Below are 13,744 nucleotides of genomic sequence, written 5' to 3'. Positions count from 1 at the left end.
CCCAGGGCCCTGTCTAGCTAGTAATTAATAAAGGTCACCAACGAAACAAAAAAAATAAAGTTTATGAAAATTTGAATTTTTATGAAATTTTAATTATTAAGAAAGTGTTTTGTTTTTCATAAAAATTTTCTAATGCAAATTTTAATTGTTATGCAAATTAAATTTTTTTATTATAAATACAATATTTTTAATAATCATACTACAAAAATAATTGTGTTTCTACACTCAAAAAATTTTTAACCTCAAGAAAAGTTTAAATGTACTGAATTTTGGAAATGTTGAACTTTCTATGGCACTAAAGAATAATATGCTCGTTGCTAGTTGATCAATTTTTTTATAGCTACGAAATTGTTTATACATTGTATTAGTCCACTTTCAACTTCCCACAGGTAAAATATGATCTAAAGAGCATTGAAAATGAAAGATAAAATTATTGAAAAAATTCGATTTTTCCAAACACTCCGGAGCATCCAATTGGACACAGACGCTCTACACATTCATCCACATCAGTATTGTTTGAGTCTTCGATTATTTTCCCATTTCAATATTTACTAACAACACAAAAGCAAACATTTTCTCACTTCTTTTCATCAATGAAGGCCAGCTTATATTGTCCAGCTTTGTCATGTTCTATTTATAGACAGAATTTATTACCATTAGAAGTGTGTTTATTAAATTGACCTTAATTTCGAGTATGTATTAGTGAACTCAAGAAATCGGAATGAACGTTTTAGTTATATTGAACTAAAAATCATTATTTCTTTAAGTAGTTCATTCAGTAATAAATTTCAGAAAAGGTATTGTCAATGATAATACGCTTTTGCCAATGTTTAGTAAAATTCCCGCTTATTTCAAAAATAATCGTTTAAGGAAAATTGCTAACTCCACTTGAATTGTAAGCTTTATTATCTATACTCACGAGTAGTTAGTTTTATTCGTACAACGTTTATTTTCTCACTTTTTCGGAAGTTTTAGGTAATCGTGGATAAATATCATGGATTAACGAGTATTATGTAATTAACTCCTATTTACGATAAGCATTTTTCTGAGCGTACGCCAATGGAGAAGAATGTCTACATAGAATTTTAACAAAATGATTATGGATACTGACATATGGATGGATTTCAAGATATATACTGCATACTTATGTAGGTATATGAGAAGAAAACACAACACATATAGCACAGCTTTTATTATTCAAATATTTCGTCTCTACTATGCCATGTTTTTGTCGATTTTTGTTTTGACATGTTTTCTGCATATATGTACGTGCGATCACAACTTATGAACAGGTAAAAAATTCGTTTTCATTGAAGACTCAAATATTTGTATGCCTTAAAAATGAAAACTTGGTATGATTGTCAACTGGTTAGTCAGTTAATGAGACATGGACTTCCTCTCTACCTCGCCCCTAACACTGTATTACTCATGCATACATAAAACACGATAAAACATAGAGGGCAAAATTTCTGGCAATTTTTGTTTGGCAGTTTATTACTGTTTTTTGCCATTTCTTGTTATTGTTGTTTTGTCCAAATGCGAAATTAGCACACACTCAATGAATTACATTTTATAGTACATGTACCAATGTCGATGTTACATAGCCATTACTTGTAAAAATGAACCATATAAAAAACCACTAGCTAACCCGGGCCCGCTCCGCTGCGCCTTTTTTTTACTTTATATGGAACAAAAGTTTCCTTGGAATATTTATTTTCCACAATTAAAGAGCTTTTAGTGAAATACCATGCTACGAAAATAGTATATCGCTTGACTAACAGTTTAATCCCATATGATCTTTATTGGTCTACGAATTTAAGCTCAGATGTAAGGTGTATTCCATTCTTAAAATACTTTATATCAGCCCGATATTCCCATGATATCTGATTTAGGGGTGTTTTCGGGAGTGAGGTGGTCCACCCAGACACTTGGCCCTGAAAAAATATCAGCATCGTGCTCTTCTTTCAAATACCATTTATTTAAACCCCATATTGCCATTGGTTTAGGGGAGTTTACACGATGAGGCGTCCCCCGAACACATGGCCCCAAAATAAGTTATCAAATTCGTTTTCTAATCTCAAATACCTTTCATTTGAGCCACATATTGGCATGGTCGGAAAAATTTTACCCTTTGGGCGGGGTTTTGGGGAAAATACCTTTATTTGAGCCCCATATTGCGATGGTCAGTAAAAAATTGCTGTTTGGTATTTTGAGAAAAGGGTAGACTCCCAGAAAATTGGTCCCGAAAGTGGGAATCAATTCTTGCTCTACCGCCCAATACCTTTCATTTAAGGTTCACATAGACATGGTCGGTAAATATGCCCGATTTAGGGGTGTTTTGGGGATTGGGGTGGTATATCAGCAACGTGCTCTATTCTCATATATCTATATATCATTTATTTGAACCCTATATTGCCATTGGCATCAAAACTGGATATCAAATTCGCTTTCTAATCTCATTTAAACTCCTTATTGCAAAAGCAAATGTGTCAGGTATGATATATTGGCCCTAAAACCTATAAATATATATCTCTTTAAGACCCAAATTGTCTTGGTGAGCAAATACGTCCTATTTGGGGGTTGTTATGGTGATGGGACTTCCCCTAGACAATTGGTCCCTAATGTTGATATCAGATACGTGGTCTACTCTCAAATACCTTTAATTTGAGCCCCATATTTCCATAGTCGGGTCCGCCCGCCTTCAGATATCAAAAATTGTAGTACCCCATTTCCACCACGGGATCGTTATGCACTATCTGGTAAAATTTCCAGAAAATCGGTTCAGAGACTATAAGGAACACACAAACAAACAAACCTACAAACAACCACAAATTGATTTTTGTATATAAGATAAAGTACATCAATTGACGTTTTCTATGGAAGTACCCATATGGTCTTTCGTCATAATCATTCGATAGGTCAATACCAGTTTGATATCTTTTGTTCGTGTTTCCGTTTTCTGTGTAAAGCCAAAAATATGATGATATTTGATGCGAGTGAGTTGGGCAAGGACCAATAGAAATGTAAACAAAAGTTAAAAATAGAAATATTCTCAATGTACAGTGGAGTTTTTCACGCGAATTAATTTTATCCGTTATTTTGTTTTTGATTATGACAAAAAAAGGATGGTTTAACATAATAAATTTGTATTCATATGCCTAACTAAGCATATAACACAATTGCAAATATGTGCTGACGCCACTTTTGTTTAATTAATTTTTTTTAGGCAAACATCGACGTTTTTTTTGCTTGTACATACCTACTCGCATATATTTACTAATCCAAAAATATTAGGGAACGCATACACTTTTATATTCTACTGTAACGATAAATGTATGAGCATGTGTAATTATACAGATTTTTCAAATTATTAAGTGTAAGTTTATATTTTTCAATTTTTTTATTTATTATTTTAAACATACAGCGGTCAAAAAAAGTATTCATCATTCAATGTTTTTTTTTTTAATAAGTCTACAAAAGACAATTGGAATAAAAACATATTAAACTAATGATGCAGTAGTGCTTGTGTGATATATATGTACACAATTTCATTGTTTTTAAAGAAAAAAATAGTATTAATTGGAACAAAAAGGGCCATTTTACAGCTGAACACAAAAAATTAAACAAAATAAGTATTCATCATTGCAAAAAAACAAAAAAATAAATAACATAATTTAAAAAAATTAATACCTTGTTATTCGACCACCGCGTCTTATAACTTCTTTTAAACGGTTTGACATCGATTGGACTAATTTAGCGGTTATATTTTGGTCTATATTAGTCCATTCTCAATTTGCGTTCGAGATGTTCCCAAAGATGTTCAATTGGGTTCAAGTCGGGACTTTGAGGAGGAGTTTTAATGACTTTGGGGCAGTTATACAGCATCCACATCTTGGTATTTAAAGCAGAATGTTTGGGGTCATTATCTTGATAATATTGAAAGTTATTACCAAGCCAAAGTTTTACAGCACTATCTTTTAAATTCCTCTTTAAAATGTCAATGTAATACTTATGATCCATTACTCCATTAATAATTTCAAGATTTCCCGCTCCTGAAGCCGCCATACACCCCCAAACCATTAAACCACCTCCACCATGTTTTACAGTAGCAACTGTGTTTCGTTCTTCAAGCTCTGTATTTGGTTTTCTGTACACTATGACCTTTCCATCGCACCCAAAAAGATTAAACTTGCTCTCGTCTGCAAAAATGACTGTTTTCCAAAATGATTCGGGCTGTTTTACATACATTTTTGCGAAGTTTAGCCTTTTCACTCGGTTTATTTTATTTATAAAGGGCTTCTTACGTGCAGTTCTTCCTCTGTAACTATGCCTTTTGAGTGTATTTCGAATTGTTTGTGTAGTAACTTCCTTCCCTAAATATTCCATAGTGTTTTTACGAAGAATGGTCGCATTTGTCTTCGGAGTTTTCTGAACTTGCCGCACTAGCCAACGCACATCTCCAACTGAAAGTGCTTTTGGTCGACCAGATCTTGGTTTATTGTCAACAGTTTTCGTTTCTGTCCACTTTCTGATGATGGATTGTATAGTAGATCGTGGTCTATTTAATATTTCACTGATAGTTTTTTGAGTTAAACCATTCCTGTGGTGTTTTATTATCAAAACTTTTACCTCATCAGAAACCTCGTTTTGCTTACGACCCATTTTGACAAAAACTATATTTTCAATGAAATTAAATATTTGCTGTCAAGGGCAAAGCCTCCTTTACTAAATAAAACAGAAAAGGGGGATTCCCAAATAATATTTGAATTTGACTTTGATGATAGCACATCAATGATGAATACTTTTTTTGTTCTGTTTTTGGTGTTATTATATAAAATTGCATTTTTTGCGCTAATTAAATTTATTTTTTGAATTTATTTTAAAACATATTACGAAAAATAAACTATTGCATAAAACTGCATTATTTGTTTACTTTAAATTTTCTTCAATTACCCAAAATAAGTGAATTTATTATCAATTTTGCTAATGATGAATACTTTTTTTGACCGCTGTACCTATTTAAAATTTACTCGTTTTTGAGCTTCTTTTTATCGCAAATAACCACTGTCATCACTATTATACAGTATTTCTTTGTTACCATAAGGTGTATTGCCACTTGTGCTTTCTTAATGGCATGCAGACTTATCCAGTTGACGCCATTCAATAAAAGTTGTTGTTGACATTTAAGGTCACATTATAAAATTTAAATAGTTGGGTTCTAGTGACAGTCGGGAATAACTAAGAGATGGTTGCAGAAGACAATTTACAATTTTTTAATTTTATAAAATTATTTGCCATTGAGATTCTAAACTTGTTGATTATTTGTTTGCGTTTCATTGTTTACGTTTTCTTTCATTGGTGTCATTTTGTATTGACAATCTTCATGTTAGTGGTGCCTATTCAAGTGGCGCTACGTTCTATTGGTGTATCCTGAGTGACTGTCTGCAATCGGACTCACTTAGAAAGTGAGAGAAGGCAGATGCCTTCTAGTTCCTACCGTTGAACCAGCCAGATAGCTTTACAAAGTGAAGAATGTTAAATGTGAACTTTCTTTCTAAATAGAGTTGAAACACGATTATCTGGGCCTTTATTAACCGTCATGCTTTTGATTTTGAACCTCAATTAATCGTGCTTTACCTCTATTATCCGTGCGTCAATAATGCTCCTTCTATTAACAGTGCACCACACACATGATTGTTAGGTGTAAAATTCTGGGATTCCCGCATTTATACCCACCAACATAGGATGGGGGTATAGTAATCTTGTCATTCCGTTTGTAACACCTCGAAATATTGGGACAAGTACGGCCCGCATCGATTTACAATATAACCTGATATAGCTCCCATGTATATCGATCCCTCGATTTGATTTCTCGAGCCCTTATAACCCGCAATTTTTGTTTGATTTGGCTGAAATTTAGCATGTAGTGTTCTATTAAGACTTTCAACAACTGTGCCAAGTACGGCTCGAATCGGTCTATAACCTGGTATAGCTCCCATATAAACCGATCTCCCGATTTGACTTCTTGAGCCCTTTCAAGCCGGAATTTTTGTCCAATTTGGCTGAAATTGAACGTTCTCTTATGACTTCCAACAACTGCGCCTAGCACGGTCCAAATCGGTCTCTAACTTGATATAGCTACTACATAAACCGATCTCCCGATTTGACTTCTTGAATCCTTACAAGCCGTAATTTGGCTTGTAAGGACTCAATTTGGTTGAAATTTAGCATGCGGTGCCTGGTACGGTCCATGTAAACCGGTCTCTCGATTTTTCTTGTTCGGTTCCTAGAGCTTTAATTTTTGCTGGTTTGGTAGAAGTTTGGTATGTAGAATAAAATGATGCCCTTCAAATAAATTTATTTGGCTGTTTTGCGTTTTCTTTTTTCTATCTTAAAATCTTATTGAGATTCCATTGCAGGATATTGTCCGGCTTTAGACCATTGCTTTAATGCTTTCTATTCAAAGAATAGTAAAGCAAACAAGTAAGAACGTGCTACCCCCCACCATGGATCGCATATGTCGAGTTCGTTGCGCTGTATCTCTTTTTAGGCAAACAGGGAAAAAGGGATGAGAATTGTTATGCTATTGGAGATATATTAAGTAATAGTCAGATTCGGACCAACAAATGAATTGAATGTTAAAGACCATAGTAGTAGTCAATGGGTAATATTTCAGTCCATTCGGATAAGAATTGCGCCCTGTAGGGGCTCAAGAAGCATAATCGGGAGATCGGTTGATATGGGAGCTGTATCAGGCTATAGATCAATTATGACATGTATATGGTCATGGGAGAAACCGTTGTACAAAATTTCAGCAAAATCGGATAAAAATTGCCGCCTCTAGAGACTTAAGAAGTCAAGATCCCAGATCGGTTTATATGGCAGCTATATCAGGTTATATACCGATTTGAACCACACTTAGGACAGTTGTTGGAAGTCATAACAAACTACTTTATTCAAAATTTCAGCCAAATCGGATGAAAATTGCGCCCTCTAGTGGATCAAGTCCAAAATCGGTTTATATGGCAGCTATATCAGGTTATGGGATGATTTGAACCATACTTAGCACAGTTATTGGCAGTCATAACAAAACACTTTATGCAAAATTTCAGCCAAATCGCATGAGAATTGCGCCCTCTAGTTCCTCAAGAAGTCAAGACTCCCGATCGGTTTATATGGCAGCTATATGAAAACATGGATCGATTTGACCCATTTACAACCGACCTACAACAATAAGATATATTTGTGCAAAATATTAAGCGTCTAGATTTACTTCTTCGAAAGTTAGCATGTTTTCGACAGACGGAAGGACATGACTAGATCGACTTAAAATGTCATGACGATCAAGAATATAGTAGTGACGAAATTAGTATACCCCCCATCCTATGGTGGAGGGAATAAAATCATTTAATAGTTAGCAAAAGTGTGTTGTTGCTAGAAGCATTACTTATTATTTTTAGTTTAAGCTGGCTAATAATTGTACATGACCCCAAGCGGAACTATCCACGAAATTATAATCAAAAAAGGTCAACAATACACAATATAATATTTAAGCTGGATATTAAATCACATTCAGTCGCTATTTGAAAATTTATCGGTCAACAACAAAGGAGAAAAAAAGATCACGTAAAGTTCTTTCAATTCAGGAAAAATTAGAACTGATTAAAGATCACAGTAAAAATATGTCCATTGGTTTGTTATCAGGAAAATACGGTGTTGGCAAACAAACTGTACGTGATTTAATAGAAAATAAGGAAACAATTTTAAAATTTGTCTCTAGAAGTGAATCTAAAATTGGTTTAGAAAAATGACATACATAAAAAAATCTGAAAGTCTAAAAGTTGATTTCGCAACATACGAATGGTAAAATTTGTGAATTTTAGGTAAATAATAACTGAAAAGGCGAAACATTTTCATGAAAAACTAAACATAAATTCGGTATGCAAGTACTCAACTAGTTGGCTAGAAAAATTCCAAAAAACGATATGGAATTCGCAGGCTTAAAATGACAGCGAAAAAGAATGCGCAGATTATGAATCGAATATATTGAAAGTGACAATCTGTCAACTGAACAAATTTATAACGCCGACGAAATAAGCTTATTTTGGAAGTGTTTGCCTCAGACTTTGCTTGTCACTTGTAAAGAATTATCCATCGATGGGTACAAAGCGTCCAAGGAGACGTTGGGACACAAAATTTAAGAGCATAAAAACAAATGTTCCCAACCTTCCTGTAATTTATAAATCAAATAAGTGAGCCTGGGTAACACAATAACTTTTCCTCAAGTGGTTCAACAACAATTTTGCGCTAGAAGTAAGAGAACATCTACAAAACATTGGATTTGATAGGAACTGCAAAGTGCTTTTGCTTCTAGATATTTGTCCTGCACACCCCGATGTAAATGTTTTGGGATCAGAAAACGTTATAGTAAAATTTCTTTCACCGAATTGCATTTGCTTAATGCAGCCTATGGATCAAGGGCTAATTCGAAGCTTCAAATGCAATTACCGAAAATAAATCGTCCAAAAACTTTTGGTTGCAGACAGTAGGCCAAGTCTTTAAATATATAGACAGCTTTGTGGACAGCTGCTATATCTTGGGACAAGTGGACAGCTGCTATATCTTGGGACAAGGTAACACCACAAATGTTACGCAATGTTTGGAACAACCTGCTGTCCCAATATGACGAAAATGCGAACTATGCCGCAGTAGTGCAATCAGACATTGTAATACCGTCTGGATGTTCTATTGATGACCTCTCAAAGTGGATCGAATGCGATGATGATGTCACATCCTGTGCAACTCTATCATATATAAAAGAAAGACCACTTAATGTTTTGAGACGAGTATTTTATTTTCACCTTTCTTTGATGTGATGTTTGCTTCGCTGTCGTTGATCAAAGAAGCCAACTCGAGTATATTTTAGAGGACAACAAAGTAAGATTGCAAACAATAATGTCAAGTTACAATATATAACATACAGAGGTGGGAAGAGTTAGTTCTTAATTTATTTTTCAACAGAGTTTAACACAAAGTCGTAGGGCTTACTTATAGAAGGTTGCGGAAGCAATCAGCCAGGTTTTTTTTTAAGTATTTGACATTAAGTCTCGTTGTTTATGTTTTCGCTTATTTGTGCCATTCTGTATTAAGAATCTTAATTTTCATGGGGCATAGGCACTTTTTATACCCTTCACCATAGAATGGGGTTAAACTTCGTCATTCCGTTTGTAACATCGAAATATTGATCTGAGAACCAACAAATTATATATGACCAAGTTCGCTAACTTTTGAAAGTGTAACTGAGCTTGAAATTTTGCACAAATCTTTCTTATATATAACAAGTAAAAAGGCGTTAAGTTCGGCCGGGCCGACCTTTGGACACCCACCACCTCGGGTATATATGTAAATCACCTTTCATCAAAACCCGATGAAAATTGCATACCTTATGTCGCATAGCAATTATAACGAAATATGTTCCGATTTGGACCAAATACAAACTGTGTATAACATGGCAGCTATATGCAAATCTTGATCGATTTCGACCAAATTGCAGAAATATGTCGAGGGGCTTAACTTAACTCTCTGTTCCAAATTTCGGCAACATCGGACAATAAATGCGCCTTTTATGGGCCCAAAACATTACATGGAGAGATCAGTCTATATGGCAGCTATATTCAAATCTGGACCGATCTGAGCCGAATTGAAGAAGTATGTCAAGGGTCTTAACTTAACTCACAGTCCCAAATTTCGGCGACATCGGACAATAAATGCGCCTTTTATGGGCCCAAAACCTTAAATCGAGAGTTCGGTCTATATGGCAGCTATATCCAAATCTGGTCCGATTAAGGGCAAATTGAAGAAAGATGTTGAAGGGCCTAAGACAACTCACTGTCCCAAGTTTTAGCAAAGTCGGATAATAAATGTGGCTTTTATGGGCTTAAGACCCTAAATCGGAGGATCGGTCTATATGGCAGCTAGAACCAAATTTGAACCGATCCGGGCCAAATTAACAAAGGATGTCGAAGGGCCTAACACAACTCACCGTCCCAAATTTCAGCAAAATCGGATAATAAATGTGACTTTTATGGGCCTAAGACCCTAAATCGGCGGATCGGTCTATATGGGGGCTATATCAAGATATAGTCCGATATAGCCCATCTTCGAACTTAACTTGCTTATGGACAAAAAAAGAATCTGTACAATGTTTCAGCTCAATATCTCTATTTTTAAAGACTGTAGCGTGATTTCAACAAACAGACGGACGCACATGTCTAGATCGTCTTAGATTTTTACGCTGATCAAGAATATATATATTTTATAGGGTCGGAAATGGATATTTCAATGTGTTGCAAACGAAATGACGAAATGAATATACGCCCATCCTTCGGTGGTGGGTATAAAAATTGATTTGTGTTTGTTTGTCAGTTTGTATGTTTGTTCCGCATAGACTCAAAACGGCTGAACCGATTATCTTGAAATTTTCAAGGATTGTGGAGGTAGGTCTAAAAGAAAACATAGGTTTTATGATTTTTTGATAACGGAAGGGGGGCGGAACCTCCCCCTTACCCCAAAAGTACTACCCAAAAATAAAATTGGACCGGTCGGGACAATATGGGACTCAAATGAAAGGAGTAGAGTACGAATTTCACAATAAAAATGGGGTCCAAGTAACTGGGGGCCGCCCCAACCTCAAAACACCCTAAAATAGGTTTATTGGACGAGCATGACAATATGGGACTCAAATCAAATGTATTCGGGAGTAGATTACGAATACAGAAGAAGGAATAGGCTTTATAATTTCTTGATATCGGAAGGGGGCGGACCCTTCCCCGTTTCCTCAAAAACACCACCCAAAATCAAAAGTGGACCGATAAGGACAATATGGATATCAAATGAAAGGTATTGAAGAGTAGAATGCGAATAGGTTATTAAAGATTGGGTCCAATTACCCAGGAAGTCGCCCTAACCCCAAAACTTCTAAAAGCAGACAAATTGTACGTCCATATCAATATTGGGCTGGAAAGATATTGGAGACTAGAAAATGAATATCGTATAAAATTTTGGGTCCAAGTACCCAGCGGGCCGCCCCAACCTGAATATATCGCCTCTAAGAAGATATATTCGACGTTCCTATCAAAATCGGTCCAAGTAATTGAAGGTCGCCCCACCACCAAATACCCCAAATGGGCATATCAGGCGCCATGGCTATACGGGACTCAAATGAAAAATATTTAAGAGTAGATTAAAAATATGACATTAAAATTTGCGTTCAAGTCTAGTTGGCGCTTTTCCTTCTAAAAGTGCGCCAAATAGGTAAATTGACCCATTATGGCAACATGGGACTCAAATGAAAGGTATTTGAGAGTAGAAAACGAATTTGATATCGAATTTTGGAGACATGTGTTTGGGGGCACCCACTAAATCACCCCCTTAACTGAACTTTATGTGCGACTATAGCAATATGGAGTTCAAATCAACGGTATTTGGGAGTAAAGAACGAAGTGAATATCTATTTTCAGGGCAAAGTGCCGGTGGCCTCCCCAGCCCCAAAACACCCTCCAAACGGTTCATACTTACCGACCATGACAATATGGGGCTCAAATTAAATGGATCTGGGAGTGGAGCACAAATTTGATATCCATATCAGAGTCGAAATGTCTCCTTTGAAATGCACTTCTCATTACCCTTATTTCAAAAATACCAGATCTCGGACATTGGTAATGTGATTCGTTCGCACCCCACAGTCACCAAAAACAAACATAGTTTCTATTGTTGGGTTCGGACGCCGCGGGGGCCGCCCAAAACTCGCCAAATGGATATACAGACCAATCACGACAATATAGAGCCATGTGTTTGGAGAGCCGCCCCACAACAAAAAACCTACCTATTATATAAAAGTTATTTGAGTTGATTGATTGATTTTCGGGGAAATTTATATTCATTTTCGGGACAAAGACCCTGGGGTTCACCCACCCATTCACTTTAACGGCCAAGTGACCAACTGAAATACCCCCTAAACCCGAAATATTTACCAATCCGTAATATGGGACTTAAAAGGGAGGCATTTGGGAGTAGAGTAAAAAATTGCCTAGGAGCCGAGCAGGGTATTAGAGATAAAGATGGCGCAGCGGAGCGGACCTGGCTCGGCTAGTACTTCCTATAAGTGTAGGTCGTTTGGAATTGTAAATGGGCCGAATTGGTCCATGTTTTGATATAACTGCCATATAATTCGAGCCTTTGAGAACGCAATTCTTATCATATTTGGATGAAATTTTGCTTGTAGAGTTTGGTGTGACTTCCGAAAGACCGAAAAACACGTTAAGTATTATGTGAATCGGTTGAAATATTGATGTAGCACCTATATAAACCTATTCAGCCTTTAGACTTCTTGATTGGTGTTGTCCTCAGTACACTCTGATTCACAAACAAGCCTCTGGATCCGACTTGGTGGATTTTTGCAGTATGGACTAGAGATGTGTGTGTGAGTAATTTTTCACTCATGCTCAAGAGAAAAAATGTAACTCACGAATGACTTTTTATGTCTACTCATGTTCACGCACGCTCACGAGACAAACATTTTACTCACGTTCGACTCACGAGAAAATCACGACACATGAGACACTTACGACTCAAGAGGCACTCAAGTCTCACGAGACAATTACGACGCACGAGACACTCACGAGAAAATCACGAGTCATGGTTAAACAAATATTTTTCTATGAAGCGAATAATATTTTTCCCGTGCGTCTCAAACTATACAGCATTTCAACATACGAATATGAATGCATAAAATATATCAGACCTGTATCACCGCTTCTTTGATCTTTTCATTTGTATGCATCTGTAGATTCGTACTCTTAGTACCGTATGATTTGAGAGCATGAAAAAAATGTTGTTTTTCGTTACTTTTTACAGTTAGTAGTGATTTTTTTGAGAGTAGTGAGCGTCTTGTGAGTCTTGAGCGTTTCGTGAATCGTGAGCATGATTTCACTCACGCTGACGCACGAAGAATTTTAATTCAATCACGGTCACGCACGATCATAGGATTGGGTTTGGATCTCACTCACGAATCACGTGACTCGCACGTTACACGACAACTCACGTGCACACCTCAAGTGTGGACCCGGTCCAAGACCATATACAACCATTATATGATAGGTGATTTAAAATCCTATCTATTGTAGATGTAATACAGGGCAAGAGTTGCCTTTTTCGTTGCATCCCAAATCTTAGATTTGAAATTAAATTTTATTTTGCCCTTAAATGAAACATTCACTCCACGAAAGCAGGCAAGGTGCCATCTTGGGTACCTTATAGAGAGTCGCTAGAGAAACTTACTTATTTAAAAGGTCAATACAAACAAAAGTACTTTAGTTATTGCTTTAATTCTTTTTTTTTTAAGAAATCGATTCTACATTGATTGATTTGCTCCAGCTGTAAGCTGCGTTATAGCAGGTTATACATTTGCGTTTGTGTCAAGTATTTGAACAAAAATTTGTGTTTTTCATTGAGAAGGCTATGCATTAACTTGAAAAAAATATATGTTTTTGCGAACTGTGCTTATATGTTATAGAAAAAAAAATCAAATTATAACTTCCATTGACTGGAAGTGGCGGGATTCTCAGGAATTCAATCTAGTTTCTTTCCCATAAATTAATTTGTTGTCTTGTGATTATTTTGCGGTATGAATCATCTGCGTCCATCTGCAACTTTATGAGATATTGCTTTTTTTTTGGGAACAATG

General features: G+C 35.9%; 1 protein-coding gene across 1 annotated transcript in view; it reads left to right on the top strand.

Moving 5' to 3' along the window:
- The window catches only part of LOC106090097 (serine/threonine-protein kinase unc-51), a 124,527-nt gene that overhangs the window by 87,704 nt on the left and 23,079 nt on the right, over positions 1 to 13,744 (top strand). The gene's annotated exons all lie outside the window — the stretch shown is intronic.

This window comes from Stomoxys calcitrans, chromosome 1 (genome assembly GCF_963082655.1).
Source record: "Stomoxys calcitrans chromosome 1, idStoCalc2.1, whole genome shotgun sequence".
Taxonomy (NCBI): domain Eukaryota; kingdom Metazoa; phylum Arthropoda; class Insecta; order Diptera; family Muscidae; genus Stomoxys; species Stomoxys calcitrans.
Note: the sequence above shows the minus strand (reverse complement) of the source record. Positions and strands in the feature narration are given on the sequence as shown.